Below are 19,260 nucleotides of genomic sequence, written 5' to 3'. Positions count from 1 at the left end.
GATGGATTATTTGTGCATATTTGTGCAAATATTGTTTGTGCATTTTGTCACTGTGCTTGAAAGCTTTAACTTTTCTGAATTTTTCCTCCCTCCATCCCCCAGTCTGTCTCTTTGATCTTCTTTGCAGGAGATACAGTTGCATTTAAGTGTAATTTAAATCGAACCACCTCTCCCCCTTCACCATAATTTGTTCCTGCAATTTAGATAACTATTGTGCACATTTTTGAGTAATGCATTCAAATTTTTTTCCTGGTTTTCTACCTTTGATTTCTTCCCCCCTTGCCAAACTTCTTTGTTCAATTTCCTTTAACTATTCTAAAAGAAGTTGGTTGTCATTCTTGTTATGCTGAATAATAGTATGACAGGTACAGATAGCATACACTAGAAGTACAGTGGAATTCACCTAATTTACCATATTGCAGTTAAAATCAATGCATCCCAATCCATAGATCAACCTAGTTACAAGAAGCCCATAGAGATATTTGCTGTGAAATGATCCTTTTCTGATGTGCTTTTAAAAACAACAACAACAACAAACAAAAAAACCCCTGAAGGTTTGTAATAATATATAAGTATGGTCAGATAAAAATTTATACAGTAATCCTAGCTCTGGTGACCAGCATAAAGGATAATACGGTGGAAGGGTTACACTAACAAACACCAGTTCACACCTATAAACAACTGACTAGTCTCTCAGACAACACCAGACTTGTTACTTGACCAGATTAGGTGTGCCATTTATCCAGTGTTTAGAGTAAATGAAATGGACTGCACTGGATTTTTTTTTTTTTTGTTCCTGGGAAAAGTCCCAGCCTAGTGTTTGTGTTATTCATCGTGAAGTCTATTAGATGAGCTCTCCTATGCTTTCTAAACAGTGGCACCTTTTTACTTGAAACACTTTGGGTGAGGTGCTCTGGTAAGAGTAAAGGTTGTTCATTATTTTGGTTCTAGTAATGCCAGTGATACTATAGTTAGTCTGTTACAGTCAGAGTGTGTAATTTTGTGCAAGACTATAAAACCAGTGACATTTATCTTTTTAAAGGACTTTGCAAAGCGCATATCACCCAGCGTTGTTGTATGTCTTGCACTTAGGCTAACAAGCATGTCTCAACACTTACGGCACTATGAATTCACATAATATTATCAAGGAGGACACCCAAGGTTTCTCAGATGTTTTTCTGTCCCTCCCATTAATTATGAAGCTCTTGGGTTTGGCTCTGCCACTCTAAATTCTGATCCCTGCTACATATATCAGAAACATGGCAAAAATGTTTGCTTCTGTCATTAAAGTTGATATGAAACAAAATCTGCAATCTCTTCCCCTCCACTAAGGGTAGCAGTGAACCTACTTCCTTAATAATTTTTACTAATCATACCGAAGCAGCCTCGGGATTGTTCAGAAAAAGAAATGACATTGCTTAGGCAATGATTTTTCCCACATCTAAAAATAACAATTGTCCACAATAATGTAAACCAAATACTTGCTCCAGACACAGATGCTGGACGAAATCCTGTTCCCAGTTACACCAGTGTAAATCCAGATTAAGTTAATCATCTTCAGTGCAGTTAGTCTGTTTTTACTCCAGTGTTGCTTAAGCCCTTTTTGTGCATTTGTAATACCAACAGGTGACATGATTAATATCTGTTTTCTTGAGTGCTCGCTCTTAGTACATCAGCTCAGTCTGTTTGAAGAATGTATGGTCTGATTAGAAACTTTTTATTACGGCAAGGTTACAATAAAACATTAACAAACTAAACCTTACGTTACTTATCACTTGTTCAGAATCAGATGAATATTCAGAGAACCTGGCTAAAGATTCTGGTTCATTCTGCTAAAAAGGGTGACCAAATTTCCAAATACCTAGCCCCTTTTTGGCATGTCTCTTGTCTATGTACTTGTTGTGAAATCTTTTCCATTACAAGGATAAGTCCATATTTTACTATACCACAATTCCACAGGAGGAGTTGCATTTTTCCAATAATGTGCAGTAAAAGTCTAGCTGATAACTATAAAGAAAGTAATTTGTCATTCTGTTTAAAATGCAGATCCTTTACTGGAGCATTAAGTAAGCATGTCAGAGGATCTGTAGGAAGCCGGCATTTTGTGATAAGATGAATCTCTTTAATAATTTCCTCCCCAGACCATCTAATTCCTGAATACAACCATCACATGTGCAAGTATGTTCTGCACAACCCCTCCAACAATTAAATAATTTATTCCATCTTGCTCCTGGGTCAACTTCTCAAATGCAGTTAAAGGTCTAGACAGAGCTGCCTTGTATCCAAAGTTCACATATAAAATGTTTGTTTATCCTGTAAATCCTGAAAATATGGGACCTTTATATTACATATCTCTTGATATGATTTCAAACTAGGACCCAAGAACAGCTGTCTGAATTCAGTAATCTCAGTTCTTACTCACAACAGTAGTCACTTGGAATTTATTTATTCCTAGGAATAAATTCCTTATTAATGAAAGTACCTAAGGGAGATCGTGTTGGTGACAGGAACTTTAAAAAAAAAATTGTCCAAAGCTGCTGAAGTGACCTAAATGAATGGGTGACTTACTTTTCTTTAACTCAACAGTTACTATGAATAGCTATATTTTGTGCTACAGTTTTTTTCAAGTTTTACCCCAGTGTTTGGAAGGACTGTGAACCCAAGTGATCATATCTTTTAATTGTGCTACATAAGAAGACAAATTAGGCAGAGCTAATCCACCCCACGTTGTAGGTTTATACAGAATTTTAGAACTCTCCCTTTTGTCTTTTGTTTCCATCTGAATTTTAATAGCACATCCTACCATGGTTTTTAATGTCATGTTGGGGATATCAACAGGGATGCACTGAAACAAAAATGATCATTTTGGGAGGACATTCATCTTTACTGAGGCTACCCTGCCTAGCCAAGATACTTCATATTTGTTCCATTCCTCCTAGTCTCTTATTTTATTCCACACTGTAGGGAATTGGCTTTAAGATTTTTTTTCTGTTTCTCTGCAATACTTATTCCTAAATATTTTAAAGATTCCTTTACCCATTTAAATGTATGTAGCTGATAAGTTTGTTTTGACCCTTTTGGGAATATTAATTCCTAATATTTCAGAATTATCATAGCTTATTTTGAAGCCTGATACTAATGTCTGTTGCATAATTTCTAATGAGGCTTCTGGATCCCGCAGATGTAACAAGACATCATTGATACACAAGCTATTGTGTGTTCTAATTCAGAAGGCATTTTGATGCCCTTAACCAAGTGACAGTTTTTTACATATATAGCAAATGGCTCCATTGGCAAACTAACAGTCTCATATACCCCCAGACAAATTAAAAGGAGTGGATTGATGACCATTAGCCAAAGCAGATACTTGACCATGCATATATTGAGCCATTATGCCCCTCTAAAATTGATTTCCCAAATCAAACTTCACCAAAATCTGTCAGAGGTATTCCCAGGGCTTAATCTGTAATGAAAGAGATGCCGGGGCTCAAAGAATTAGGTGCCGGGGATTAAGCAATTTTTTTACTTTCATAACTGATGCGGCAAGCCCAGAGGTGCCAGGGCTATGAACTGCCATTCCTACAGGTCCTGGGGCTCAGGCAAGCCCTGGCACAAATTAAGCACTAAGGTTTCCCATTCCAGCCAGTCAAAGGCTTTTTCAGCATTCAAAGAAAGCAGCCTACAGGAAGAATTCAGAGTTTATCAGATTGGTAAGGGTGAACATATTGGGCAAGAAGACACTCAATCTGTTTGCTAGCACATTGGCATACATTTTTGCATCCACATTAATTAAATAGGTCTGTATGATTCACAATTGGTAAGATCTTTTCCTTCTTTAGGAACGACCACAGTTATTGCGTCTTTTCCTGAATCTGGAATCTCATTCCTCTACAATGTATCATTAAACAGACCAAAGCTTGTTTAGAACTCTGTAAAACTCCCTGGAAAACCCATTGGGTCCTGGAGCTTTATTGACTTTTAAATTCTTAATTACAACTGGAACTTCCTCTGCAGCAATTTCTCCATCAAGAGCTCCTGCGTTATCCTATGACAGCTCAGGTACTTTCACGCTTCTAAATATCTATACATTTAGAATTTGGGTGTTCTGTAAATATTTCAGAGATCTCTTTGATCCTAGTAATGAAATTTTGCTTTTTATTTCTTATCAGAAAAATTATCAGGCTGAATTATCCTGTTTCTTTTTTTAACTTTCTGGCTAAAAGCCTCTCAGTTTTATTTTTGTCTTCATAATATTTTTGTTTGTTTAATACATCTAAGTGTTTGTTTGCTCAGCCTTACCTTTGCTTTCTCAGGGTTGAGGTTACTAGATCAGGGAAAATTTGTATGTACTGACTGGGAATCAACAGTGGTTCAGCTCTCTCTCTCTCTCTCTCTCTCTCAGTATTTTATCCTCATCTTGATAGTAGTGTAGACAGACAATCCAAGCTTTTGGAATTGGGGCCTTGGGAAAAGGACCTGTGATCCCTCTCAAACTTTACTGCCAAGTTTTAATGTCATGGCAAATATCACACAATCTGTCCAGCAGATTTCTCTTCTCGGTCTCCTGCGGAATATCTATAATACTTATGTTAATTCTACATTCTCTCTTAGTCCTGCAGTTTTAATTTTACTTTTTCCCTTTTTTTAATATAATGATTAGTAATGTTAATTGCTCATTTAATCCTGTTTCCACATCTGATCTTTTCCCATCAATCTTCTACATCAAAATATATATTAAAAAATTGAATTGAAAGTCTGGAACTCTTCCTTATCTCCTTATTCATCTTTGTGATTTCTAACACCAGCTCCTTCAGGTCAGCCTTAGTGATTGGGGTGGTTCTCCACTCATAATTTGTTTACAGGACGGGGAGTTACACGGCCATGAGAGAGAGTCTTTGTTTTGGGGAGAGAGGGAGTGCAACAGATTTTTGTATTGGAGGATTTTTCCTTTATTTCTCAGACATATAAATCTTCCTCTTCTTTCCTGTTTGCTCATTGTGCCGTTCTCAAAATGGCAGCTGCCACATTTCCTCTTCTAGCCACAATAGTTACAATTGTATTTTTTTTATCCTGTTGCACTGACCCACCCTGCTGCGTTATCTCATTACAGGATAATGAGGATCCAGTTCAACATCTGAGCCTGCAGATTCATTTTTAATGTTCTGCTGGCTGATGGTGCTAGATTTTCTCCCCCAGTGGCTACTCACTGGGACTGGGATCAGCCATCTCTCCAGCCTTCTCATTTTCTTTTCAAAACTGGCTCCAAAGTAGCTATGCACATTTACAGCACAAACCTATGGATTCAGGCTGGCTTTTTTTTTATCTTGTTACATTTATTTTATTCCCCATTTATTACAGAGAGCTGGATTGAGCCACCATTTTATCTGTTGGGTTAGTCAGTCTCCATATGGCCTGACTTTTTTACGCTTGCATAGCTCCAGTAACTTCCATGGAGTTACTGCTGATTCTCACTGGCGTGAGAGCAGAATTGAGTCCTAAGTCCATAATATTCAAACATGGGTACCTGATTTTTGGTAGTGCTGAGAATCCACAGCTCCTGTTAAATGCAGGAGTGCAATGCTGCTCAGCAGCTTTCAAAATCGCATCCTGCATTAAAGTGCATAGGCATCCAAATTTGAATAATGTGCCTTAAGAGACTAGTCAGAAAGGGTGAGGCGTTGTACTTCCAGAAGCTTCTTTCCTCCAATTTTCACATTAAAAGGGATTATGTTGGTTCTAGAAATAACCTCCAATATGCGGCCTTCTGAGCTAAGCATGACCAATGAAAAAATACTACAGGAATGTCAAATTAAGGAGTAAAAAGAACAGGAGGACCTGTGGCACCTTAGAGACTAACAAATTTATTTGAGCATAAGCTTTCGTGAAGTGAGCTGTAGCACATGAAACAAGTCAGCACAACAAAATGTAGGAATAAAGATTACTTGATTATAATGCCTATATCTCCTTATTCGCTGTGTTGCCATGTCCCACAGCTCAAGGATTTGGCCCAAATTAAAGATGGGTGGCTTTATACAGCTTTATTTTGTTTATGCAAAGTAGTGGTTGTTTATGATAAGCTATTTCTTATTTATGCTGAACTCTTCCTTTTGCTCTGAGGATGATTCAGAACTTCCCTTATGTTAGAATCAAATATTTATCTGCACTGGAAACCCCTCCATTCCCTCCCTTTTCTAAATGAGGAAGTAGCACATATACATGGCAACGCTGATTTCTGTAACATGCTTCATTTACTCTTTAATTTGCCAGAGAGTAATGTGGTCTCATGTCAGTGTCTAGTCCTAGAAGCTTGAAAAAAGGGTTTTCCTCCCATCTCTGATACTGACCTTCCTCTGTGTCCATAGGTAAGTCTTTTAACTTGTGTGCCTTAGTCTTCTTATCTAGATAACAAAAGGTACCTCACGGGGTGTTGAGAATTACTTAATGTCTGAAAGCACTCTGAAGAAGAGAAGTACACCATAAGCCAATGACTATAAATCATTCTCAGCTCTAAAAATGAGACAATGTAGAGATTCAAGGCTGCCATGTGAACAAAGCCTGCAACACTGATCTCATCTGACTGCAAATCTTTGGTCAGAGCAATATTGTTTACTTTCACAGGCATGGCTGTAAGTGTGACACAGGCAAATTTAGCTCTGAATCTATAGTCTTTGTTTTCCTCCTGGTTTTGTGGTGATAGAGATTTGCACCTAGTCCTGAAGTGATGTATTTATAGCTTTCAGACTGACGTGACCAATGTTAGCTTTGACAGCTTTCCCATCTTCTGAATGTAACAGCATAATAAGTAAACTCCTTTCCAGTTTGCATACTGCTCTTGGAGTGGAAAAGGTACTCTATAGGGTTGTTGTTGTTTTTTTTAATTGGTACAGTGAAATGTATGTAGTGCTATTTAACAGAGTGTAGTCTTGCACTCCAGTGACAGATGTGTTGCTCGCTGAGAAAATAATGAACATCACAGGAAAGAATGAGTAATTTTCCTTGTATTCTCTTTTCATTGTCATTTGTCTATAAATATAACTGCAGATTCTATGTCTGGTCGTGGTTGACTCTGTTGGCTGGAAACCATTTTTAAACCCAAATATCTCAAGATACCAAATCCCTTTATTGTAAGCCAAAACTGAGTTCACGAGAGAGTCTACTACTTCCCCTCCAAGTAATGGGAAACATACAAATCAAAGTAACTGTAAAGATATCTTAACCTCCAGGAGGACAGAGTGGTTCAAGTAATAGATAATGGGCTGGAAAACATTTACATCTGGCTTAAAGCAAGGCTATGGACAAGTTCTCTTGGCAGCTGATGAGAAAACAGCCAGAGACCTAATCATCATCCCGAGTGACTAACAGGTTAAGCTTATGGCATTTCTTCTTCATTTAAAAACAGAGTAAGGTAAAGACAGAAGTAGTTACACATCCAGTTTGGGTGCTCATTCTAGGTGCCATTTCCAAAGTATAAACAGAAGAAGGAAACACTTCAAGAGGGAGAACGGGCGGTTAAAGAAGCACCAAACAGAAATAGCTCGGGGCCTCATCCTCACCCCATAATTCCCAGCAAAGAGTGGCTCTTGATGTATATCTTCTCTTCCCATGCAGAGGCACAGAAGGCATGGTCCATTCTCCATTGCCCCATACCTGGTGGAGAACCCTCCATTTAGTTGGGATCCATTGGTGGGAAGGGTGCAGACTAAGGGATGGGCTGGGAGGAGAAAATGCAAATGGCCCTGGATCTTAGAGAGACAGGAGGGCAAATACTATCCTCCTGATGGAGCAGTCAGAAAACTTAGTGGCTGAAATGGATAACTTTTTTGTATATTCATAGCAAATGTTTAGCACATGCCCACTCCTCAAACTTCCATGTTGCTGTCGTCAACAGGCCACACCTTGACACATTCAATGTACGACAGGCATTTTAGCATTTTAACTCCACATTTTAAAGTGTTTATTGAAGGGTTATTCTCCTGTCTTGGAGATGTGGGAAATGCTATTTTACATGCTAGGGAGAAGTAGGATGGTCGTGTATGTGTGTGTGTGTGTGTATAAAAGACACTAGACCGGGACTCAGGAGATCTAGAGACAATTTCTGGCTCTGCTACAGACTTCCTTTGTGATCTGGGGCAATTTGCTTAATGTGGGATTTTCAAAAGGTGGCCAGCTCCTGTAAAATTTGATGCAGATTTGCATGCCTACTTCTGTTAGGCTACTTTTGAAAATCTTATCCTTTGTTTCTCTGCCTCCTTTTGACACAGGTAAAATGGGAAATTATTTCCTTTGTCTGTCCTGTCTATTTCGATTGTAAAATCTTCAGGCCGAGGATGTTCTCTTACTAGTTACATATACAGTGCCTAACACAATGGTGCTCGATCTCAGCTGAGGCTTCGAAGGTACTGCAATACCATTTTTCTTTTTTTCCATACATATGCTTTTGTCACGAACATGTTAGTTATTAATCAAAGGTTGTTGATATCTGATTTCTGTTTGGTCCATTTGTAAAGAGAATGGTGGCATTCTAATTCCTAGTGAAGATTTGTCTACATCACTGAACCATGGAGCCACAACTGGTGCTAATTGTTACCCTTCTTGATTAGCTCACCAGAGAGGCCAATAATTGAATGGGTGATATCCTTTAGGTCAGGCTTGCAACATATTGGTGGGAATGGAGAAAATATGCATAGCTCATAGGGTGACCAGATGTCCCAGTTTTATAGGGACAGGCCCGATATTTGGGGCTTTGTTTTATATAGGTACCTATTACACTCCACCCCCATTTTTCAGACTTGCTATCTGGTCACCCTAATAGCTCATGCTCTAATCATTCTGTGGATAAAATAGAGGGATTCATATTTGTTCATATGGTACCTTGCCTACCTCTAAATTTACTCCCTTTTTTAAATTCAAGTTTAACAGCCATGAGTTTTATTAATGGGCTGCATCCTGATCTCAATGAAAAAAAGATGCTATTTGATGGTGCAGAATCAAGTAAAATAACTATTTTTCTTTAGTCTTTTCTTAGTTGTAGGACTTATGAAGGTCTCTGGGTAATATGTTACAAGTGACAGGTGATGTACCTTTCATCAGCTTCCTGCATTCTTTTCCTGCTGCCAAGTATTCATAGTAACAGCTTTTGAAGTGAGATAAAGTAAAGGGAAAAACTAGGCACAACCACAAGCTTGATGTTTCTGTCTTCTGGTTCCTTGATACTTGGCTTTTGAATTCCTCACGAAATAAACAGAAAAGGTCTTGTCTAGGCAACATTTTTGCGATTAATCATTCATTAGAAACTCTTCAGTGAATTTCACTCAGAATTTTAAGTGTGTGTTAATACACCAGACTATAAAAATGTGTTCCCAGAAGTAGGAAAGTAAGCAAACAAAACCCAGTAAAGATTAGATTATGACCTGATTTTCCTAGTTATGTTTTCTTTGATATTAAGACCTGTCATACAGACTTTATTCCATACGTTTCTAATGTCATATGAAATACTGTAAAATGCATACATAAACAAGCACCTGGTCAGTAGTAATGACTGAGAGGACAAGATACTTATAACGGACTATGTATTATTATCTATATAGTTTACTATGATTTACATACTTACAACTGTTGCCTTAAGCATATTGTTTCTATGGCTGTGATTCTGTAATGTAGCTAAGGGTGCTGTAGGAGTACAAGCCATGAAATTGCATATACACCATTTAACAAAATCTTAACCCCCCTTCCACTCCAAAGCTTATCTTTGGGGAAGTGTGTATGTTGTGTGTATGTTGTCATGTTCCTCTTCAGAAGGCACCATGCTATAGCAGGATTATTTCCCATAGACTATCCCAGGCCACCTTCTTTCAGAGATAGAGGCTTCATTTTTCTTACCAGTGTAATTCCCTGTTTGTTACAAACCCTGCTCCTTTCCAAGGGACATGCACTGAAATTTGTTAGCCTTTTTCCAGACATCAAGGTGATTCAATGTGGAAATGGAGTAAAGCTTTTCTTAGGAGAATTTTGCACAATGGGAACATATTTGGGGAGTAAGGTCCAGTAGAGAGCAACTCCGGGCCCTCTGTAAGTTGTTAACACAGAGCAAAATCCAGCAGCAAGCAGGTAGTTGGGCAATGAGCAGATGAACAGTATCACAAAGGCAAGGTGTATGTAGGGAACAGTTGGCCAGGAAAGTAGGAAAATTTAATGCCAGTTGGTCAGCATATGTGCAGGGCAGCTGTTCCATTACTTATGACATTTTATTGTACAGTGTATATGGCATTTTGGAGTAGTACAGGACTATGTATTGAAGGATTATTATATACTACAGTTAGCACTAGATTGGAACTGAGTATGTCTTGGATATATAGCAATGAAAGTAGAGGGTAGGCACCCTTTGTGTCTCTGTGTTAATGCCAGTGACCGGATCATGCACAGGCTATATTGATTTGTTTGACTCAGTATGACACACGTAAATAGGGGTGGTGGACCTCTTCTCTCTCCAAATCAACTGAGTTTGAACTATTTTTAAAAATAGGATAGGTTTGGTTAAGATAGGGAGTCATCTCCCACTTCCTTGAGATACTCCCAGGAGCCTATATCTCCTGCCTAACATCCCCCCCGCATCCACTTCATGGCCCCTCCCCTCATCAGCTGTTTTTTCCTTCGTCCCCACTTAGGCCTTCAGCTGTCTGACTGATCCTTTGAATCTGGGACTCACCTTAATAGGAGGCATTTTGAAGACTCACTTTGTTTGCATCCCAGAATGTCAGATGTCACTGTGGGCCATATCACACAGGAACTGAAAACTAAAACATCAATGACCCATGCAGAGGAAGCAGTTCCCCAATGGTCAACTTAAAAGATAGGAGGTGTTACAAGAAGCTAAGGAAGCTCCCAAGCCAGGGCAGACATGAGGATATTGTCAGAGGCCATGAAAGGAGGCAAGCAGGTGGAAACTAGCAGGAGTAGGGAAAGGAGGGTGGCTGGCCCCTGTAAATGAAGCAGGTCCAGCACTCTGTGCCAGATCAGGTGCACCAAGTTGACCCAATTAAGGAGACAGGGACTGCACCTGGGGATGTAAAGGGCCAGAGGAGACCCAGTGAGTCAGACCTGGTGAGAGGGGCCTGGGAAGCTGCAGGGAACATGACTGCCAGAGTCTTCCGAGAGCCTAAGATATAAAGGGTGAGTTGAGAAACTGGTTTATTTGTTTAGGTTTGGACAACAAATATGTTTAAAATATACTGTGGACATAGCAATGAGTCCTTAGCAAGCTGGGAGAAGCCTTGTCTTGTGACACATGGTGGAGAATGCAGGTACTGCAACGGTCCTTGATACAAGGGGGAGAGGACGATCGTTAGTGCCAAGAAAAAAAGAGGGAATTGAAGCCTCAGATATTGATTTAGCTTGGGTGATTGGGGTGTGTGTGATGGGCCTGTTATTAATGGCGCAGCAGCATCAGACAGTCGCATTACAGTGGCAGCAACAACAGACCTGTCACACTCCTACAGCTGAGGAGTTCGTGGGAGCGACAAGCAGCACAACTGGTTGCTCAGCAGCAGTGGCAAGAGGCCCACTTCTAGCAACAAGCAGAATTGTTTGGGCTTGGGGACTGGAAGGGTGGGGGTGTGGGGATGTGCTTGGTGATGGAGATGAAAAGCTCAGGCCAGCTGATCCCTGGCCTAGTGAAGATGGTGCTATAGGATGACTCAGAGGCCTCCTTTCATACTTTCAAGAGAGTAGCAAGTGCAGTAGGCTCGCAGGAGTTGACTTGGGCAACCCTCATAGCACTCTTCCTGCTGGGTGAGGCACAGTGGTAAGTAATGAGCAGATGGGCTTCTATCTTGTGGCGAAGGCTGCCCACCTTAGACTGGAGGTGTGTGGGCACTAGTTTTGGGTTGAACCGCTTCAACAGAGGGCAATACCTTGAGTAGTGACTCAAAGACTACAGGACCTCACAACCTGGTGGTTATGCCCCCAGACCAGTGCAATAGAGAATCATTGACTAAGTCATCCTCACATAGTTGTTAAAGGCCCTTCCATTGGCAGCCCAGAGCTGGGCAAGGCAATTTCAGCCTGCCTTACTCGGAGAGGCAGTTGAACAGGCAAATGCTGCCTTTGAGGCCAAAAGAGATGAGTGGCCTGAACAGCATGGCAGAGTAAGAGTGGCTCAACAGTGGGGGAGTTGCAGAGAAGCTCTCAGTGCGTGAGGATCCCAAACAGCCCAAAACAGGGCCATGGGCAGACCCCCAGTCCAGCAGAAGTACTTCTGGGGATGGCTGGGGGAGTCTAGTGGTGTGCTTTAATTGCAGCAAGCCTAGGCATATTAGATGAGACTGCCCAATAATGGAATGTGATTACCCTGGGATATCACAGCTAGACCTGTGGCCTGGGGTCCATTCCAAATGACACTGGGGCTCACCATATGTGGTATCAGTCAGACTGGGAGGAATGGTGGTAGAAGGGCTTGGTGGACTCAGGTTGAGGGCATATCCTTGTCCAAGAAGATGGTGTGATAGTAAAAGAAGGTGGACTAGCATCTCTCTGTGCATGTCTTGTCTATATGGTGAGGCACATGTCTATCCACAATGGAACTGGGGGTCCAAGGCTAGAGAGTTTGGCTATGTATCTGCCAGGGTCCGTGATCTTAGGGAGAGATTGGCTGAATTTCCCAGCCATGATGCCATGGAGAGTGATAGCGAAGACTCACAGCTGATAGGGAAAGGAGTGGAGGGAGCTTGAGTAGAGAGGGCAGAGTGTGGCCAAGAGAAAGTCCTTGACTATCTTCAGTGCTTATAAGATCAGCTAAAAAGGTATTGAAAAGAGCTACAGGATGTAAGCACCTGTTGTCAGAATATCATCAATCAGTTGATGGGACTGGGACAAGAATTAGCATGCATTAGGGTAGAGGCAGAGAGTGGGAATGTCTCTGGGTAGAGAAGGGGGCCAGGGAACAGAATCTGGTGGCAGACACAGATGAGGGTACAGAGAGGACCCAGATAGTACCTCATCTCAGCCCCAGCATGCTGATAAAGGCCAGGGTATAAACAGTGGACCTTGGCGGGGGAAGGACAGAGGGCATCTGTTCTCTGGGTTCTGTTATAAGAACTGGGGAACTGCCAGAGCAACCTCAAGAGAGAACACAAGCTACAGATGATTAAGCAAGAAAAAGAGCAGCTGGCTGTGGAACATCAGGCCACTTAAGAAGAGAGAGGTCACCTGATCCTCATGGTCAGTGAACTTGAGGGAGAATTAGACCTTGAAGCCCTGGAGAAGAAGATAAAGTTACGTGGACAGAGCCCTGCCGGATTGTAAGGCTTTAAGGACTGTGGCGAATTTGATGTGTACAAATGTGTGTGTATATATATGAATTTTTCTGTTTTGGGTTGGGGGTGAGAGTAGTCCAGAAGTAGCCTCCCAGGTCAGAAAAAATCTGCCTTTGAAAGAGGCAGGGTTTTTTTGTTTGTTTGTTTTTTGGTTGGTGGCTTTTTTTTTTTTTTTAAATCCATGTCACAGGATGGCTGTCCCCTGTAAATGAAGCAGGTCTCACTACCCTATGCCAGATCGTATACTCCCAGGGGGAAAGGGCTGTACTTGGGGGTATAAAGGGTCAAAAGAGATCTGGTGAATCAGAACTGGTGGAGAGGGGGTTAAGAAGCAGGAGCAGCAGGACTCCCAAAGTCCCCTGGGAGGGGAGGCAGTGAGACCCTAAAATGTAATGGGTGAGCTGAGGATCTGATTTTTTTGTTTAGGGGTGGACAATAAAACTGCCTATAAGATACTGGGTGTGGCAGCGAGTCTTTAACAAGCTGGGGTGAAGCCTTGCCTCATGACAGAAGAAAAGACGGATAGGTCTGCAAAGTGTTGTGGTATTTTGTTTGTTTGCAGGTTCTGTTAGTATTTGTATGTATTCACATACTTCTGTATACCACGCGGAACCTCTGGGGGCTCTCACATAATTTGTCTGACTTATATGATGTGAGTTATATTTGAAGTTTGAAAATAAGCTCCCACTCTGACATCCATGAACCAGGACTGAATTTAGCTTGTTGCTTAAAACACTTCCTTTTCTTCACTGTAACGTCATTAGGAGAATGGTATGAAACTACTCCTGCTATTCATACTAAGACCTAACATATTCTCACAAGTAGCCACAGTCTTGAGCCAGGGAGAATTCTTCCCATTTTGATGTTCAACAAGTTTCTTGGTGACCCATGGACAAACAAGTGACTTCTCAGGAATTTGCTATATGGACATTCAACCTGTGTACATTCCAGTTTTTTCCAATAAAGAGATTCATCAAACAATTCTCACCATCAATTTGTAAACTCTTAGAGGAGATAGTAGGGTTATAAATAATAGCCAGCGTGGATTTGTCAAGAACAATTCATGCCAAACCAATTTAATTTCATTCTTTGACAGGCGAACTGGCCTAGCAGATACCAGGGAAGCTATAGATCTGATACATGTTGATTTTAGTTAGACTTTTGACATAGTACCACAACATTCTCAAATGAAGCTAAGGAAATGTGGTCTAGATTAATTTACTGTAAAGCAAATGCAAAATTGGTTGAAAGACTGTACTCGGAGTGTAGTTATTGATTGTTTGCTGTTCAAATTGCGGGGACAGGGATATAGTCTAGTTCCGATACTAGTGAATATTTTCGATAATGACTTTGATAATAGAGTGGATAGTATGTTTATAAAATTTGCATACAACACCATGCTGGGCGGAGTTACTAGCACTTTGGAGGACAGGATTACAATTCAGAATGAACTTGACAAATTGGAGAATTGGTCTGAAATCAGCAAGATGAAATTCAATAAAGATAAGCGCAAAGTGCTATATTTAGAAAGAAAAAAATCAAATGCACAACTACAAATGGGGAATAACTGGCTAGGCAGTATTACTGCTCAAAAGGATTTGGGGGTTATAGTGGATCACAAATCGAATGAGTCAACAGTGTGATGCAGTTGCTAAAAGGCCAATATCATTCTGAGATGAATTTAGAGGAATGCTGTAAGTAAGACATGGGAGGTAATTGTCCTGATCTACTCGACACTGGTGAGGCCTTAGTTGGAGTATTTATGTTCAGTTGTATATGCCAGACTTTAGTAAAAATGTGGACAAATTAGAGTCCAGAGGACACCACCAAAAATGATAAAAGATCTAGAAAACATGACCTATGAGGAAAGGTTGAAAGAAACTTAGTTTAGTCTTGAGAAAAGAAGACTGAGTGGAGATCTGATAAATCTTCAAATATGTTAAGGGCTGTTATAAAGAAGATTGGTGGTTCTCCATGTTCACTGAAGTAGGACAAGAAGTAATGGGCTTAATCTGTAGCAAGTGAGATTTAGGTTAGATATTAGGAAAAACTTTTAAACTATTAGGATACTGAAGAACTGGATTAGGCTTCTAAGGGAGACTGTGGAATCCCAGTCATTGATCGTTTTTAAGGACAGTTTAGACAAACACCTGTCAGGGATAGTCTAAGTTTACTTGGTTCTGCTGCAGCGCACAGGGCTGGATTTGATGACTTCTCAAGGTCCCTTCTAGCTGTACATTTCTATGATTCTGTAATGGATTCATATTTTTAGTTTATTAAAATACAATATAAGACCACTGATACAAGGTTCCCTTTCCATGGTAGTTAATTTGTCAGCTTTTCATTTGCAAGCCATGGAAAATTTATAAGATGACATTTTATATCTAAATGAAATTGGCTGTATTAGTTTTGATTATACTTGGTACACTAGAAGTTAAGGAATGCAGAAGACATATAATAATATAGGAGCTACTGCTCTATCAAATTAGGGCAATCTCTGATTTCCTGAAGCAAGAGATGATCTCCAATTTAGTGTGACAAAATACTGCATTACCCAATAGATCTTACTGAACTGAAATATCAAAAAGAATTGTTGAGATGAGTAACTCATAAATTGAGGACCATTTCTCTGTTATTAGCTCATCTGGAATTCCAGGTGAACAAACTTTGACTTATGTAAGGGAACTGTTGCCCCCTTACTAACATTCAGTGGGGATTTAGTTGCTAGCTCCCAGTACTAAAAGGGAGAAAGGTCGATGGGGAATCAGGACCTTGAGACTGCCAGTCCCTAGGAGCAATGGGGAGAGGCCAATTCTCCAGGTGAGCCTGAATGACGGTGGGCAGGCTAATCAGGGCGGGCAGGCTAATCAGGGAGTCAGGAGGTCCCGTCCTCCCTGTGAGCTGGAATTGCCTGGGTCAGACAGTGCGGGGCCGAGCTAAAGAGAAAGCAGGGGCCCAAGCTGAGCTGGGGAGCAGAGCTGTGCCAAATCCAGAGGGACCAGAAAAGCAGCCCAGAGAGAGCAGGCCCTGTCCTGGGAGCAGAGCTGCAGCCCCAAAGCCAGAGGCACAGCCCAGAGAGAGCAGACTTGCCCTGGGAGGAGAGCTGCAGCCACCAGAGCCAGAGGGGTCAGAAAAGCAGCCCATGAAGCAGGTCAGTGCTGGGAGTGGAATCACAGAAGCAGCCTGCAGAACAGCCCTGTCCTGGGAGCACAGCTGCAGCAACCAGAGCCAGAGGGGCCAGAGAAGCAGCCCAGGGAGCTAGAGGCAGAGCAGCAGCCGTGCTGAGGCAGAGTGGAGACGGAGCTGGAGCTGGGGCTGGGGCTGGGGCTGTAGCAGTTTGGGGCCCAGTGTCCTGAGCAGCTGGAGAGAGCGAGGGGGGACCCTGGGCAGTGGGACCAGCACAGGGAGACGCCTCAGCCAGGAGGCTCTGCAGGCCAGACTCAGAGGGGGATTGGTAACCCTGACAGGGCGGGGGCAATGCTGGGAAGAAGGGCCCTGCCTCCTAGAGCCTGAGAGCCTGTGGCCACTACCAGAGCGAGTGTCCAACCCACAGCAACCCTGCAGCACAGCCAGGGTCTGAGAAGAAGGCCCGGGACTTACAAGGAACAGACTGTGAACTGTCCTGACATTCCAGAGACACTGTTTGTGATGTTCCCTGCCACAGAGCGGGGTGATGTGTTTCCTTTAATCTTTCCCATTTTTCCTCACTCTTTTTTAAATTAATTGTTGATTAAATAGCTTGCATTTGCTTTAAATTGTATATAATGATCAGTGGGTCAGAGAAGTGCCCAGTGCAGAGAGAGTGGGGTTACCCTAGCCCCTGTCCTAGGTGACCACAGCAGCGTTGGGGGTCGAGCCCCCCAGGAATCCTGGGCCCAGCCTTGTTGGGGTTATGAGGACTCTGCCAGACAGGAGAGTGGGAGGGGAGTCCTCAAGGGCAGGGAGGCCTCTGGGTAAAGGAAGTGGAAGCAAGGACTCAGATCCTTTCACTAGCCCACTTCACCAGGGTAGTGCAGAAGCCAGGAAAGTTCCCCACAATAGCGGGACTATTCATAGATTCATAGATACTAAGGTCAGAAGGGACCATTATGATCATCTAGTCCGACCTCCTTACAATCTTTTCTTACATTGATAGAGTGGTGTGCGGCAATTCATTTTCTTTTTAAAATTGAGCAGTAGAGCAACAATGAAAAGTCATCTTTCCCTTTTTATTCAAACAGATCTGTCCAGAGCCTGGAGCAAGGGCAATCAGGACTCCCATGTGGTTTCCAGTGTTTTTATATTCAGTTTTGTGTATTTATTTCAGATTTCACACTTAGATCTTACCTTTGACAGCATTCATGGCTGGCTGGATCAGGGTTTCGTGGTATCTGTGGATTTTTCTTAGTTTCTGAACTCATACAATGTGTGTTTTTTATGGTATGATGTCCTTAGCACTGACTCATTTAGGATACGTCAGTTCACACATCCATCATCAAGCCCTTACTATGTACCATCAAATGAGCTAGCAGAAAAGTCAGTGCAAACAATGAAGAACTTGATTTAAAAAATCACTCTGCTAATATAAGACTATTAGACTGTAACAAAACACTTCACAATTATTATGAAATTCAAAGAAAGAAAACAAAAAAGTTTTTTTGAACCAAGGGCAATTAAAGCTGAAGTAGTTACAAAACAACCATCCGCCAGGAAACTAGAACAGAAGAAATATTACATCGGGAATTCCTGTGGTAAGTGGGAGAAACTTGACCTTTAAATAGTTTGTCAGGTTACCAGATGCTTTCTAACAGCTATGCTACCTGCACCACGGTCATCCGAGTGAGAGCCCCTTCTGAGGGTCAGCCCTAATAGAAGAACTGAATACATGGAAACAAAATCAAGGAGGCCATTGGGGCCATCTGTGTCTTGGACATCTAGAATGCTCATAAGAGTGTTTATGTGCTGGCAGAAGTAACACATGCTGACCCAATCAGTTCGTTTCTGAATTCACTTAACATCAATTTCACCATTAACTAGACACACTTCAGTTGTTTAACTGCTTGCTAACATTTTCATTTGGGAAGTGCAGTTTTTAATTAGCCTTGTCAGTACTCACTGATCTTTTCAACATTGAGTCCATTTCCTACAATAATCTTGATTTGACTTAGTTATTAGATATACCACCAATAATTCATTCTCTTATTAGTCCCATCAGATAACTGTTCAAAATCACATGACTTAGCTTTATTACACAGGTCTACAACATCAGTCAGTGGTCTCACCTGGTAGCAGTTTCTTGTATAGCATACCTTTCCCAAGTGACATTCTTGCACGGATCAAATTATCCTTCACATTTGGGAAAGACTTTATCTAGCAGTATTCAGTCTCCCTCATGCTTCCACTGGCACGTATGGTCCATGACCTCCAGTGTGCCTCTGTGCCTGCCTACAGCAACACTGTGGAGAATTTCACTCTCTCCAATTTTTTCTTCAATATCACTTAACTCTAGGAAAATTTTTGGAAGTGCTGCACCTACCTTTTCCAGTTTCATGCCAGGTTTTTAGACAGGATAAAAGTTTACCAAAGATTTAGTTTACATGTGGTACCATGTAGTAAGCATGTGAAGCAGTGCTTACTGCTAAGAGTGCTGGTAAGAGCGTGATTTTTATTTTCTGGACCCAGTAACATGGAATAGGTCAGGCTATTGCTACAATTCACTCTCCACTCCCCCTGCCTCTTACCAGGATGGAATTCCTGGTCCAATGGCCTTCTCTGGGAGGTGATTTTCCAGCTATGTCCCATCCCCTCTCTACCAAGCATGACTTCATGGATGCACAATTCCTCAGCAGTCCTTTTCACCTCACTTACAAACAGTATTCTTATGCCTCCAGAAAGTGTGTTTTTAAAGTGGTTTCTTCCCCCTCACTCCACCCTTTCCAATTTAAGGTCTTTTCCCTGATCCCCGAAGAGT

The sequence above is a fragment of the Chelonia mydas genome, chromosome 9 (assembly GCF_015237465.2).
Source record: "Chelonia mydas isolate rCheMyd1 chromosome 9, rCheMyd1.pri.v2, whole genome shotgun sequence".
Taxonomy (NCBI): Eukaryota; Metazoa; Chordata; order Testudines; family Cheloniidae; genus Chelonia; species Chelonia mydas.
Note: the sequence above shows the minus strand (reverse complement) of the source record.